This window comes from Lolium rigidum, chromosome 7 (assembly GCF_022539505.1).
Source record: "Lolium rigidum isolate FL_2022 chromosome 7, APGP_CSIRO_Lrig_0.1, whole genome shotgun sequence".
Taxonomy (NCBI): Eukaryota; Viridiplantae; Streptophyta; class Magnoliopsida; order Poales; family Poaceae; genus Lolium; species Lolium rigidum.
This window is the reverse complement of record NC_061514.1, coordinates 239,425,754-239,440,164: the sequence shown is the minus strand read 5'-3', so window position 1 is coordinate 239,440,164 and position 14,411 is coordinate 239,425,754. Positions and strand designations below refer to the sequence as shown.

Sequence of the window (14,411 nt, the reverse complement as noted above, 5' to 3'; positions counted from 1 at the left end):
GGGATATTACACATCCCTCCTTTTTGCGTCACGCGGCAACATTCATGGTGAAGTTAGGGCGATATTTTTTTGCGGGCACTCGTGCTCGGCTATAGGTGATGGGAAACGGCGGTGGGGATGGGAAAGCGGGATGTGCATGGTACAAAATAGGGGAGAGAAGGAGCGGGAGGGGCAAGCATAAGGGAAAATGAGTGCAGAACATGTCGGATGCGATCATACCAGCACTAAAGCACCGGATCCCATCAGAACTCCAAAGTTAAGCGTGCTTGGGCGAGGGTAGTACTAGGATGGGTGACCTCCTGGGAAGTCCCCGTGTTGCATCCCTCCTTTTTGCGTCACGCGGCAACATTCATGGTGAAGTTAGGGCGATATTTTTTTGCGGGCACTCGTGCTCGGCTATAGGTGATGGGAAAGCGGGATGTGCATGGTACAAAATAGGGGAGAGAAGGAGCGGGAGGGGCAAGCATAAGGGAAAATGAGTGCAAAACATGTCGGATGCGATCATACCAGCACTAAAGCACCGGATCCCATCAGAACTCCGAAGTTAAGCGTGCTTGGGCGAGAGTAGTACTAGGATGGGTGACCTCCTGGGAAGTCCTCGTGTTGCATCCCTCCTTTTTGCGTCACGCGGCAACATTCATGGTGAAGTTAGGGCGATATTTTTTTGCGGGCACTCGTGCTCGGCTATATGTGATGGGAAACGGCGGTGGGGATGGGAAAGCGGGATGTGCATGGTACAAAATAGGGGAGAGAAGGAGCGGGAGGGGCAAGCATAAGGAAAATGAGTGCAGAACATGTCGGATGCGATCATACCAGCACTAAAGCACCGGATCCCATCGGAACTCCGAAGTTAAGCGTGCTTGGGCGAGAGTAGTACTAGGATGGGTGACCTCCTGGGAAGTCCTCGTGTTGCATCCCTCCTTTTTGCGTCACGCGGCAACATTCATGGTGAAGTTAGGGCGATATTTTTTGCGGGCACTCGTGCTCGGCTATAGGTGATGGGAAACGGCGGTGGGGATGGGAAAGCGGGATGTGCATCTAACGTTGTATATGATGCCCCCCATAGGGGGCCTCACAGCGTTTTGAGCCTCGGGACCGTTCGATCTCGTCTCAAGCAAATCAGAACCGTTCGTTTTTTCACTACCGGAGTAGTCCAGAAAGCGAGGCCCTCGCGCGACCCGCTTTTTATCCACGGGTCGATGAAGCCCATCCGGCCCGGTGTCTCATAGAAACCTATCATCCCCGCGCATGTCGCTGCCTCTCCGCCTCCTCCGGTCGCGCCGCCCTCCGCCCGCCGCCCGCCGCCCTCCTCCCTCCGCCCGCCGCCCGCCGCCCTCCTCCCTCCGCCCGCCGCCCGCCGCCCGCCGCCTCTCCCTTCTCCTCCCGTCGCGGCGCAGTGCCGCGCCCGCCCTCCTGCTCCCTTACCTCCTCTCCCTCTTCCTCTAGTGAAGATGTGGAGGCAGGATCCGCTGCCGGCGAAGGAGACGAGGAGCACGTGATGCGGCCGCCGGCGCTGGCGACAAGGAGCACGCGCTGCAGCTGCCGTCAATGGCCTGGTCACACCATCAACAGCAGGTTCCCCTCTCTCTCTCCCTCTATGGGATCCCCTTTATCCTGTAGCTCTACATGGTATGCCGCCATCGTTGATGAGACCCTCGGCGGTGTTCACCAGGATTAACCTCTCCCCATCGATCTCGCGCCGCTGCTGCACTCTCTCCGCCACCGTCGTCCTCGCATCATGGAGGCAGCACCTACACTTGATCTCAGGTCTCTCTGTTCCCTCTTGATGCCCTTATTCATGCAACTTTGCATGATTGTCCTAGTATTGCATAGAAAATGTTTCAGCGATTTCAGCGATGTGCGTCTCGATTGGAGCACTTGACTATAGATTTTGATGATGGGATTAGTAAGCTTTACGGATATGTTAGGTTATAGTTAGGTCTGGTCTGGATATATTAATTTAGCAAATTGTTTTTGACTGACATGTGGTGGCTTTTAATTGTTCAGTCTATAAGTTAATTGAACATAATGCTCTTAGTGGTATTACCAGTTGTTCTATACATAAACTAATTTGTGCATATCAGATTCTTTTTTATGCCTACACTCGTTGGTTTTGATGGCTTGCTAAAACTATGGACAATGATTAGTGTAGATAATAAGAAGATTGCTTCATTTTTCAGAATTGGATGGGACCAAATTGTTCTCTCTGCTAACCATCATACAATCCATCGCGCTTCGCCATTTTATTCCAGAAAGGTCAGTGTTTATGTGCACACCTCACATAAGTTCTGGTGATGTTAAAAATATGGTCTCAATAAATGGAAATCTTCCATTTTGTTGGGCAGTGAGGTTGAGGTGTTGTGCCTGCAAAGCAGCCAAGAAAGGTCCACTATGTCTACTGCCACTGCATGTTAAATTTCAGGTTGACTGACTTGGATGGTTTAGTTTACTCCATGTTAATTTTTTTCCTCTTACTAGGTGCTAGCCTGCAATTATACAGGCTTTGCGTATTTCCTCTATATTTACAGTTTGTCTACTTTCTTGACCTACAGTCTGCACATGTTCAGTGCTTCATCCATGTTGAGGTATCGGCTTGTACATGGGTACATATTGTCAGGGCAGTGTAAGGTTGTTTAGCAAACAAAGCCAATAAAAGATCCTATTCATAAATGATGACCATTAATTATGTCTAATTCCTGTCAACCAGCAGATGGTATACATGTGAAATATGTTGCTTAATCAAATCTCCAGTTACTTATATGGACTGGCTTATGTAACCAAGAAGTTCCTTACTATCTTTCGGACTAATTTTTGTGTTTCTCAGTGGTTTTTTATCTTGATTTATGAGATGGAAAAATAATTTCAGTTCTTCACCTTTTGGTCTTCATGTATCTTGGACTTACTTCTGTGACTACCAATCTTGCATCTTAAATAACTTGGTTTGATGTGATCTACCCTTGCACTGACATGATTATGCCCCATCCATGATGGAAAATAAAATCAGGTCATTTGAACTTGATAATGTTGAAAACTGGTTTATTGTTACCCGAAGTGATGTTGATTCAGGGGTTCAAAGTTAAATTGTTTTTGTTCTTTATCGCTTCTATGTTTTTTACATCAGTATACTGATGCTTGGGGCTATAAATATGTGGTATAAATAAATAATTTCTCTATTTTGTCCTTCATTTTTAGATGCCCAGCCATTATTTATTTATGAGAAGTGCCAAATTTCAAGACCAAAGGTGCTATGCGTTAATATTTGCGTTGTAAAGCTTACAAGGAACAACACAGTGCTATGCCTTTAGGTGGTACGTACTGCGCTGTCGAGCCTTCATGCAATGGAGAAAGGCTCTTATTTATATTTGATGGAAGGCTTTTTAGCAGAAGTTATTCATTCTATCTAATAAGGTTAATCCCTAGGTTAAACCCTCCTTGACTAGGTGTCATATTTTAGTGTATCTGACACCTTGGGGCTACCACTTGCATATGATGCAAATACTTTATTACAACAGAAAATCAATCTTAGGGGGTATCCCATCATGTATTTCTTATTTCTTCAAATTTGAAAGTGAAAATTCCCTGCAAATTCTCTCTTACTCGAATTGACCTAGAAATAAAGATTGGATTTATATTGAGAAGCTAATATTTCAGCTTCCAATTATAGATGCGGATGTAGCCGTGCATTTTAGAGGCCAGATGTCGCTTCATGATGTTGTTTTAATTTTTTCAACTTTTACCTGCTTTCAGCATGTGACAAGCCATGTTACAATATGTGGTGATATTCATTGTCAGTTTCATGATCTTGCGGAACTATTCCAAGTTGTTGGTCTGGCTGTTCCTCCTTTCTTGCTTTTATATTTTTTCATTTGCTCTCATGCAGATGGTTGTTAGATCTAGGTACACATGATATGCTGCCAATTTTTAATCAACATTTTTGTTGCAATGCTAGGTTTGTTTGGTGCCTCCGTGCCATTCGTAGAAATTTATTGGAGGGATGTTTGTGCCCTTTGCCTGGGCAATCTGCTCCACCTGATACTCCCTCTCACATGCTCTATTTAGTCCTGGTTCTTCATGGTCAAAGAGGAGGTTGGCCCAGCATCTCACCCTTTCGCTTGGCACTGTATTTGTAAAGGAGGTATATCATGTTTCTTCTCTTTGTTGGTTTATGAAAAGTAAAATGCTTTTGTTACTAGAATAATCTGTAGAGAAGAATGATAGAAGTCAAGTATGAATTTTTAGCGGGCTATGCATCCTAATGCATATCATATCAATCATTTACATCATTTTGGTATAATATTATGAGTTGCTTCTTAGTCATGGTAAGCTGCTCAATCCCTCTGTACAACACCTGGTCGGAGATAACATTCGTATGTACTGACTAGAAAAGTATACTTCCTTTTAGTAACTTCACTCACGGCATAAACCATCAAAAATTTCTTTGCTAACCCAGAAACCAATTCATGTTTCTGTCTTTTGAAGGACCCATTTAGGCTTGCCAGATCAGCGGTTCGCATAGTGTTGTCTTTATTAGCTGACTTCTGGAGAAAGTTCAGTAGGAATTGGCAGTTTGGGGCCACTGCTGACATTATTGCAAATATCCAAGATCGTGTTGGCAGTGATTTGACGATCAATTATGAGCCTTCGAGGCATGGTTTTAAAGGCGTCACTTAGGCGTCAAGGCTCCCCCCTCTGCCTTGGAAAATCGTCCGCTTTAGGCGTCAATGCGCCCCTCTCCGCCTTATCATTGAACTTTCCAAATGGATACTTTAACTTTCTGCATATAGTTTCAGCATTTTTCTTTCCTTCTACAGTTCTAGATAATATAATCATGAGACTAAATGTTTATTTACTTATTTATAATTTGAAATCGGGACAGAATGTGCAACTATCATCTTATGTTCAAGATTCAACTAGCCAACAAATAGTTAGAACTCAATCTGTAGATCTTTCTATCGTTGCTGCACCCTCACCTTTCAGCTCAAATGCATATGACACATGCATGAGGTACACCCTCACAATGTGCAAATAGGTAAATACTTTTGAGACTTTTCACCGTTACAACATTCAGACCATAGGCTTAATTTTAAAATTCCCATCTATGAATTTGATTCTCTATGGTGATTACAGGTGTATTACAGGCCCTGCCTTTCGGTTTGGCTGCTTGAAAAATCTTACAAATGAAACAGGTAAAAGAAAAAAATGCTTTGGTGAGTATTTTCTAAATTAAAATGGGATCAACGTATGCAGTTTTCAGTAGTAGGTTCAAAGAAATATGTAGATTCTTTTTTTTTTTGCTACGCTTACTAGCTCAGTTGGAAAGTAGACTTTTTTGTCTTGATAATCTTGCTTTTCTAGAAGTATCTCTTGAGGTCATTTTTCATACTGTATGGTAATCTTTGAGTAAACTGGCCACAAATGGTGCTAATTTGCCAAGAGTGTTGTTTCTTCATATATTATTATGCATGATTTTGTGTTTATCCTGTCGAAACTGAAACCTTTTATTCGTGTTTCTTGCCGTACATGTTTGCCTTTTATTTTTTTCACCTAGATGCAAAAATAGGTTATTATAGCTTAACAAAGTCTTTGGCCTCTGTTTGAACTGTGTCATGTTCGTGTTCTTCCTGCAGAGGTGCTGATTCTATCAACTGGTTAGGGAAGTTTTTGTGTGAGTGATTCTCATGCTCTCTACTCTTATGTGGTCTATGCAATACAGTGTAATGTATACTAGGTTCACACCTCATGTTGCCCATAATTGCAAATGCTTCATCCATTAAGCCTACACGGCCAATCATATCCACTATGTAACTGTAATGCTTTGCCTTCGGCTCAATCTACTTGTCTTTCATTAGAGAGAACTGTCTTTAACGAATCTGGCATGACTAGCTGCTGCCCGCTGCGAGTCCAGTATGGATGGGCCTGAGGCCTTGAGCGCGCACGGACGTGGTATAGAGCTTCTACCTATTCATCATGTTGAATCTGAACTGCTAGCCATGGATCAACAGCCGTACAATGCATATTGCTTGATGCTGCTGCTTGTTAGTGTTGATTGGTTTTCTTGATAGATGGGGCTCAAGCTTTCTTTTTTGCTTTTTCTTAGGTCGGCACTACTTGGTAGGGTGTCTACTCCATCGTAAAAGAAGTGAAGTAAACAAGATAAGAGGGTTCTGATATTGGGTTCATGCATTGATGTGTCAGGTATGCATAACGAGCATGGTATAACCATCATCTATTAGTTGCTACTGTTTATGGCAGAAATTTTATTATATAATGATACAAATATATTGCACGATGTGGCATAACTTACATGGAGATGTCTCTGTTTTTCTATTGCAGTGGTGTAAGGAGTAGATCCACGTAGTAGAAAATGGACAAAATGGATACGGTATCTCTACTTGGGAACAAAATGGATAAGGGCCTACAGGTCAAGGCCTCAGATCCAAGGAGGATCTGCTGTGCTTCTAGAACTAGAAAGTTATTCTAAAATATTGTTGTTGAGCTTCTTTTTACTCATTTTTGGCAACGAAAGTGATACCGTTCTTAATAATGGCGCTAGAGTCTAGACAAATACTTTAATTGCATACGTATTGATAGAGTTTCTTCTTTATCATGCATTTAAAAAAGTACGCCTGTGTAAAAAAATAGGTGTTTCATCCTATGCTTCTTTGTTGAACTTGTTGTCTTATTTTTTTTGCAGGATGAGTCTAAGGTTAAACTTCAGAAGTGTAAATAAATTTCCAGAGTCTAAGGTTAAACTTCAGAAGTGTACAAAGGCTACTCTGATTGTGTTATGATAACTTTGAACATGCAGACTCTGGACTGTATGGTCGCAGCTCTCGACAAGGATCTCATCTATATGATTTTTTTACCTCACTGTCCTGGATATTGACGGCACGGGCTTTGTTTATCTCTTCTCCTCTCTCTTGCAGTCTCCGTAAATTAATTTTGCATTGTATTGTTGTCTCTTATAAGGACTAGACGCATATTTGTTTCGATTTATATTATAGTGTATATTAAGAATATTAACATGTGTTTTTAGGGTTAGCAACACACAATATTTTCAAGAACCATGATGAATGGGTCAGTTTGTTACTCTGTTTTTATAAGAGAATTTTTTGGATCTCTTACTAATGTATATAGAAAGATAATATGATGCACCAGATGTATTGCAAGCAACAATATTAACTTGATGTTAACATTACAGTGTAGTAATTATATGGTTTCAATTTCCATCATAGGCTCTTACCATTCCTCCATTTCCCCTTAGACCTTTGTGATTATAATATCCTTCCCCATGTAGTGCTAAATATGGTGTTTTAGAAACCATCTGCCTTGGCAAGTTATTTGTAATTATATTTCTTTACTTCGAGGCTTCTAAATGATCTTGTGCAAGTAATAAATATTATCCAGTTTGATGTCTGGTTTATTGTTCACTTAGGGCAGGACATTGTGCCACTATTCTCCATCCACCTTGGTGAGTTCTCAACTAATAATTTGCCATATTCATTTTCTTTCTCTATGTGGGGTTACAAGAGGTCATGCTAGGCATGCAAATAAGATCATGTCATAGCAGATGAGCTGTTGCATACCAAGATATGTGTGTGTGCACACAACTATGTTCTTTTCTGTACACTCCAGCTGTAGTGCAAATCTGTTTTAGTTTGCAAGAGCATGGTACAAATGCCAGTTTGCACATGTGTGCCATTTATCTCTAGATGGAACACGACGCTTACAGGGGTGGTCACATCATATTGGGAGGAAGCAAAGAAAGAGATATGGCTGTTGTGAATTGCCATGACCGGGTCAAAGGTTCCGATCTCTAGGCAAGCTCCTACTTTAAAATTTCCTTATCTTTGAATTTGAATTGTCCTCCCCATTTTACGATCATTTTTGTGCCTCTGTTGTATTCATTCAACCCAAATGTCATGGTATTTTTCTTATCTTTGAACATAACTATTATTGTGTTTAATTCTGTATCCACATTGTACTATTTTCCAAGTTTAATGATGTTAAGATTTTCAGCATCTTGCCTCGTTTTTTTTTTTTTTTGCTTCTATGTCTTCTCCATCTGCTTGCCCCTTGCACATTTGCATTTTGCCTCTGAGCCATTAGATCTGATTTAGTTGGACTAAGGGACGGGGGATGGAGGAGATAGGGGGCCAAGGAAGGCAGGCTGCCCGGCTATCGGTCGGACTGTGTGAGAAGGTGTGAGAGAGAAGGCATCCACATATCCACTCAGACTAGAGTGTGGGCCGACCGCTACCACAGTTGTGAATGGAACATGCCTCTTTGTAATCGTGTTGTTTTGATAATTAGCTGCTTGTATTTTGAAACATATAAATTGGCTATTCTACATGGGAGATTTTGTTTTGTAGAATAAGCAAAGGGTCTACAAGAAAATTCTGACACGAATTTTAGCTTTGCTTATTTTTGAAATGTAAATCTACACGAATTTCACGGGATCGTGCGCCAAGGCGCACATCTAAATCTAGTCTAACGTTGTATATGATGCCCCCCATAGGGGGCCTCACAGCGATTTGCGCCTCGTGGCCGTTGGATCGTGCCTTGCCTCGAATCTCAGCCGTTCAATTGCTTTCACCATATATCATATAAAAGGGGGACCGGGAGGTAAAAACCCTAGCCGCCGCCCGCAATCCCCAATCCCGCCGCGACCGATTCGCCTCCTCCCCTCCACCTTCTTCCTCGCGCGGATGGTCGATGCTGCTCAGCCTCCACCTCCGGCTTCCACTGCTCCTCTCGTCATCCTCCTTAATCCTCCCTCGCCATGGAGCTCGGTCTCAGACGAGCGCGAGAGGAGGTCGCCGCTGCTGTGCACGACGAGGAGGCGCAGATCGACGGGCGCGGGGAGGGAGCCACCAGGCCGTCGTCGACCGCCTCGTGCTCCCAACACCGTCAGCCAGCGCGTCTCCGGCGAGCGGAGGAGGCCGCTGTCAGCAATCATGATACGCACGCACAAACCCTAGGGCCAATCCCCACCATCCTATTTTCTCCAAATCCGATCCGCCCCCTCCCCATCTTCCGGACGACCTCGTCTCGTCGCCATCGCCGGCGACGGGCGGCGCGGCCGACCTCGGCGCCGGAAACAGGCAGTGCGGGCGGTCTCCGCAGGGACGGGGCGGGAGAGCAGCGTGGGCGTCCTCCACAGCGGCCGGCGTGACGGGACGGCGCGGGCGACATCCGTTACTCCGGCCAGGACGGCGCGGTCGCGGAGGAGCGTGGAAGGACAGCCAGTAGGGGGAGGCGCAAGTGAGCTCCTCCAGGGAGCAAAATCTCCAGGGACCCTTGCCGCACGTACCTGCGCCCCTCCATTTCTGCTCCGGAGAGGCTGCTGCATCGTTCCTCTCTTCCTCCTCTCAACCTTCTTCCACCTCAAGCCCGCGCCCACGAGAAGAGGTAGGAGTACAACAGCATCGGCCTGATAAAAATTTTGGTGGCATGGGTGGAATGCCTAGGTAATTGTGTGTGCTTGCATGCTGCTTGTATACAGAGTTGTTCATATGCTTTTTGTTAACCTGTGTTGTTACACAATATTCTATCTGATGAACCGATGAGCTTGCGCTTGTGTTATTTGATAAATCTGGCAAGGAGTTGAATGGCAAGCCAGTTCTAACCCTTTCTCTTTTTAATAAATATTTTGGTTCAAAAATAGAATTAGGAACTTAACCTGATCTACTTTTCCCTCTCATAATATGCCTCTATGTAGTGATCTAACCACTTAAGTTGGAATAAGCATGTTTAACATACATTCATATGCATCATGCTTCTCATAATAATGCCTATTTCCTTCATTATGTGTGCTTCCAGTCATAATCTCTGAGCTACTTTTCCCTTTCATAATCTTTGCTTTGTCATGACAATAACTAGAAGTTTATTTTTTTGCCTATTGCCTTGATTATGTGAAAACTACACTTTACAATGGTACTATATTAAAACTTCCTCAAACTTTCCTTCTTCGATGTTTGGCAAAGCGCTTACTATTATGAGTTAAGCCTTTGCCAAGTTAAAGATGATTTAGAGCTCATTTGCCATTTTCTTTTATCCATTTCATTCACTACTTGGATCATGTTACAACATTTTACAACTTCATACAACGCTTCGATCACTCTTAAAATGTGGTTTGAATTGTGCTTTTGTGTACCAATATTTTCGTACTATAAAGAAGTTAAAAAATGTTGTGTAGCATTAGAGTTTCACTCAAAATGCTAGATATAATTCAGTTTTCAGGTTTTGTCAAATTCTGGCTGCACTGTTCTCAATTTTTCTAAACCGTTCAAATCAACTCCGTTTGAGATGAAAACATTACATGTTGTCAACAATAGTCACATCTTGCTTCGTAAAATTTACAAAATTTTCCGAGCTCATTTGATTGCCCAAATGATTTGAAAACAGAGTGCGGTTTTCAGTTTCAGCAAACACAAGCAGTTTCAGAGTTCAGGGATCGTGAGAGGCTGCCCGGCAGTCTTCTTCGTGGCCACAGGGCAGCGCGGTGCTTGCCGTTCGTCGCGTTCCAGCCCATCCTGGCCATCCCATTTCACTACTTAAGCCCTCCCCGGTGCCCATCCCTTGGAATCGTCCTCTCCCAATACTCCTTGTGTATTTTGTGTCAGCATAGGGCGAAGAACACATAGATGCTTATCTTATATTCATTTCAGTCTTGGTATGTAACTGCTTAATATATTCTTCCCTTTTAGCATTCTTTTTTCATGTTTATATTACTCCCTGGGGTCTGCTAATTTATCTTGTGATGATTCTTTCCTCACAGATAGATGAGCTCGTATCAAATCTATAGAAGTAGGTATGCTTGAATTTTTATGGTTATATAGTTATATATTTTCCTCTGTAGCAAAATGATATATATTGTGATAGATGTGAGCTACATATATATCTTCTTAGCTTGCTCCACTGCAGGTGTTAGAAAATAACATTCAAGTTAAGTGCCTGATTTTTGTAGCGAGATATGCTCATGAGGTCTGGAAGGTACACTATATACTTATCTTGCACATTTATTTTTCTTTCTTTGTATTCATGTGGTTCATCAAGCTGAGATGTTGAGGGAGCCCACTATTATGTTTGATTCTGACGGTGTCTGTATCTGTATGTTAGGCCAAGATAAACCACAACGAGGCATTACTGCAGTGATATGAAGGTAGATGTGGTCAGTTTCCCCATGTCTTATGTATATAGATTTTGGAGTTGGACCATCCTGGAAAACAAAACTTTCCTTTGTTCATTTTCCGTATTTTTATGAGCCTCCTCATTTGTTTGCCAAAGAACCTGCTGCTGAATTATTGTCACTCGGTTGTTGTTTTTTATTGCTCTTTTCATTGTTATACTTATATTTAAAGATGAACACATTTAGACCTGGGAAGTTACGATTGCTTTTATAGCTAACAGAAGCTGTATTTGTAAACCACTTAGTATCTGTATGTAACTGTAGGATTTTAAAGAATTTTAGTAACGACCATGTACTATAGGCTTCTGTGGCAAGCCGCTGTTTTTGTAGTTACTTCAAAAAATGTTTAGGATTTTCTCTGTTGTATTACCTTAAATTTAGTTGTTGATTAATTTATTTTTTCCTTTGCAAGAATGCCCGCTTTTGGTGATGCAAGTAGCTATTGGGTGCTTTTCTGTTAACTATGTCATGGCCTCCAAAGACATGTCCTTCCATTTGTGTTTGGCTGTATATATGAAGTAGGTTCAAGCTGCAATAGTTACCGTGTGTTCTTCACTTACCGCTTACTTGTTTCGTGCAGCCTACCATTCCCCTGTTGTTGATTATTTTTCTGGTGTCTGTAACAATATTAAATTGAGGTTATCTATTTTCTTTGACAAGAAAAGGCAACCTTGATAAAGAATGTTGCAAATTAAGCGGAAGAAGAGAGAGCGAGGGAGGAAAAAAGGAGACTCCCAGATCACTGACAACACCTACAAAGCAAAATGGGTAGTCCATGGCTTTGTCCTTAACTTGCACATCCTGGAATAAAATCTGGAGCTATAGATTTATTTCCAAATTGGTAGGAGTATCACTGTTGGTAAATAATGATACAACAAACGAAGGGCTTAGGAGTAATAAATTTCCTATTGATTAGGGCAATGTAATCTCTGTTGGACTGTAGGCTGAAAAGTACCAAACCGAGAAACACCGAAGTTAGGTGAGGCTGAAGTTTTTCGAATACCTTGAGGATGCAGCATACAGGAATGCATCCCCGCCATCCGCCCGGGGGAACAAAATCACCTACTCTCAATAGAGAAGATGGAACATCAGGTACATAATGGGCATTATATTCCTGAAAATAGTAGAATCGAAGTGTTCTTAGGAATTGTATTAATGAATATTTATATAGTGTTTCACACATGATAGTTTTTCATTTCACTTCTAAAGATGCTTAATATAGTGTTTTGTAATTGTTTACCGGGGCCCTAAGACACTCATGTGCTACTACTACGTTTGTGATTTTGTTTGTTTTATCCTAATTTAATTCACCTCACTTCGTTTTGAATTAAACCTGAAAAACACATTAATATTGTCCAACTTATTTTTTTACTTTTACAAACCGTAAATCGATGGGAACTTCACGGGATCGTGCGCCAAGGCGCCATTTTAAGGTACAGTAAAGATAGTTAGAGAGATTGTGGTATTTGGATGTTCTTTATGAAAATTTAAAAGTAGTTTCCTGCACACCACTTTATTTTTCTATATTCTCTCCTAATTTATTCATGTACATCAGTATGAGTTTAAATGTCATCTCCTAAAATATTTCAGTCTGCTGGGTTCCTACATTTGTGTCCAGATCTATGTAACTATTGACTACACACGAGTGGTGAACTTAATTATTGAGCGAGGGAAGAAAATGGCTCCAAGGTACCATACTGAAACACTTGAGAGCTGGTTTCTGAGAAATTGAACATTTACTACTCACCTAAAAAGGCATGTACTAACATTCAGGGAGTAAGATACAATTATGAACAAGCAGCGCCCCTTCAGTTTAAGCAATAATTTAATTTAGTTAGGTTGAATTCAATGTGTAATTTTATTCTAACCCAGTATATCTATGATATGCTATTTGCATAGAGTTTTCTTCTTTCGAAAACGGAAGTCCCATCATTTGCTTGCATATTTGTTTGCCCACAACCAAAATATGGCTTTATTAAACTGAACTTTCTTTAGCTTTTGCGCTACAGCTGAGAGCAGGTATTATTCCCTCATCAAGCATGCAATTCATCTTGCTGCCAACTACTGCATTATTCAATCTATTTGCACATTCATGTGTTATTATTTTGCCAATAGTTTACCTTAACTGTCTATTCCTGGATTGACTTAGTGTTCTACCTTATGACAACTTATGGCTTCCAAGATTACTTCAGTCCAATACAGTATATCGATGCAACAGTTAAAGGAAGAGGCCTACCGCTATGACTTCGATGTGCATCCTACAGATTACGAGGTTTGACCATCGTTACCTAAACTATCACTACTTGTGTGTTAGTGTCTGTTTCGAGTATTGATCTCTGATCATGGAGTCATTGTGTTTGAACAGCTTTGCTTTAAACCTGAATGGTACCCCCTCCATGTGTTTAGCTATTGTAATCTCTGAACAATGTGTTCCTGTCCCCATTGTAATATATTTTCCTATTTTCTCACTTGTGTTTGGCACATTTCTCTACTTGCACTATCCGTAATTACCTCTCGATGGTCAATGGAATGTTAACCACTCATGTTTCCTCTACATTATGGTGGTTCTCAAACACGTTTGGTAGAAAAGGAATGCTTTGAATATTTGTTATGGTTTACGGTCTCTCTGTATGTTTATTCAGATTCTCCCAAAGTGTTGAGGTACCATTTAAGATTATTCGAGTCATTCTATATATCATATACATTTCTCCCTTATCTTCTTTGGTTACTTTTATTTGGTCTCATTTTCTATGGTGGCTTGAAACATGTTTTTACAATCTAAATATTATTTGTTTATAAGAAAAAATGCTAAGCCAGATATAGATATTTGCTTTTGTACTTCGGAACGCCATGCCTTATTCATATGTCTGTTCTTTTGCACTCCACGTTTTCTTATATGTTCCAACTTCACGAGATAATGACATTGAACTAGGCAATTCAAATTTACAAATATTATCATTTTTTTCACCTGATTTTTACTGTTGTTATACAAGATGTGAAATCTACGGGGTCGTGCGCCAAGGCGCACATCTAAATCTAGTGGTACAAAATAGGGGAGAGAAGGAGCGGGAGGGGCAAGCATAAGGGAAAATGAGTGCAGAACATGTCGGATGCGATCATACCAGCACTAAAGCACCGGATCCCATCAGAACTCCGAAGTTAAGCGTGCTTGGGCGAGAGTAGTACTAGGATGGGTGACCTCTGGGAAGTCCTCGTGTTG

The 14,411-nt window shown here is 41.6% G+C and overlaps 1 long non-coding RNA gene, 3 other non-coding genes and 1 pseudogene across 4 annotated transcripts; all 5 read left to right on the top strand.

Moving 5' to 3' along the window:
* Nucleotides 1-205: 205 nt before the first annotated feature.
* On the top strand, nt 206-324 carry LOC124679561. Its single transcript, XR_006995036.1, has one exon. It is a non-coding gene; the product is annotated as a 5S ribosomal RNA (ribosomal RNA).
* A 169-nt stretch (nt 325-493) lies between these two features.
* On the top strand, nt 494-612 carry LOC124679610. Its single transcript, XR_006995082.1, has one exon. It is a non-coding gene; the product is annotated as a 5S ribosomal RNA (ribosomal RNA).
* A 187-nt stretch (nt 613-799) lies between these two features.
* Nucleotides 800-918, top strand: LOC124679982. The gene has a single exon (XR_006995389.1). It is a non-coding gene; the product is annotated as a 5S ribosomal RNA (ribosomal RNA).
* Nucleotides 919-12,856: 11,938 nt separating this feature from the next.
* Nucleotides 12,857-13,632, top strand: LOC124669962. The gene is made up of 3 exons (XR_006992359.1): nt 12,857-12,880; nt 13,341-13,463; nt 13,557-13,632. It is a non-coding gene; the product is annotated as an uncharacterized LOC124669962 (long non-coding RNA).
* A 667-nt stretch (nt 13,633-14,299) lies between these two features.
* Nucleotides 14,300-14,411, top strand: LOC124679766 (annotated as a pseudogene).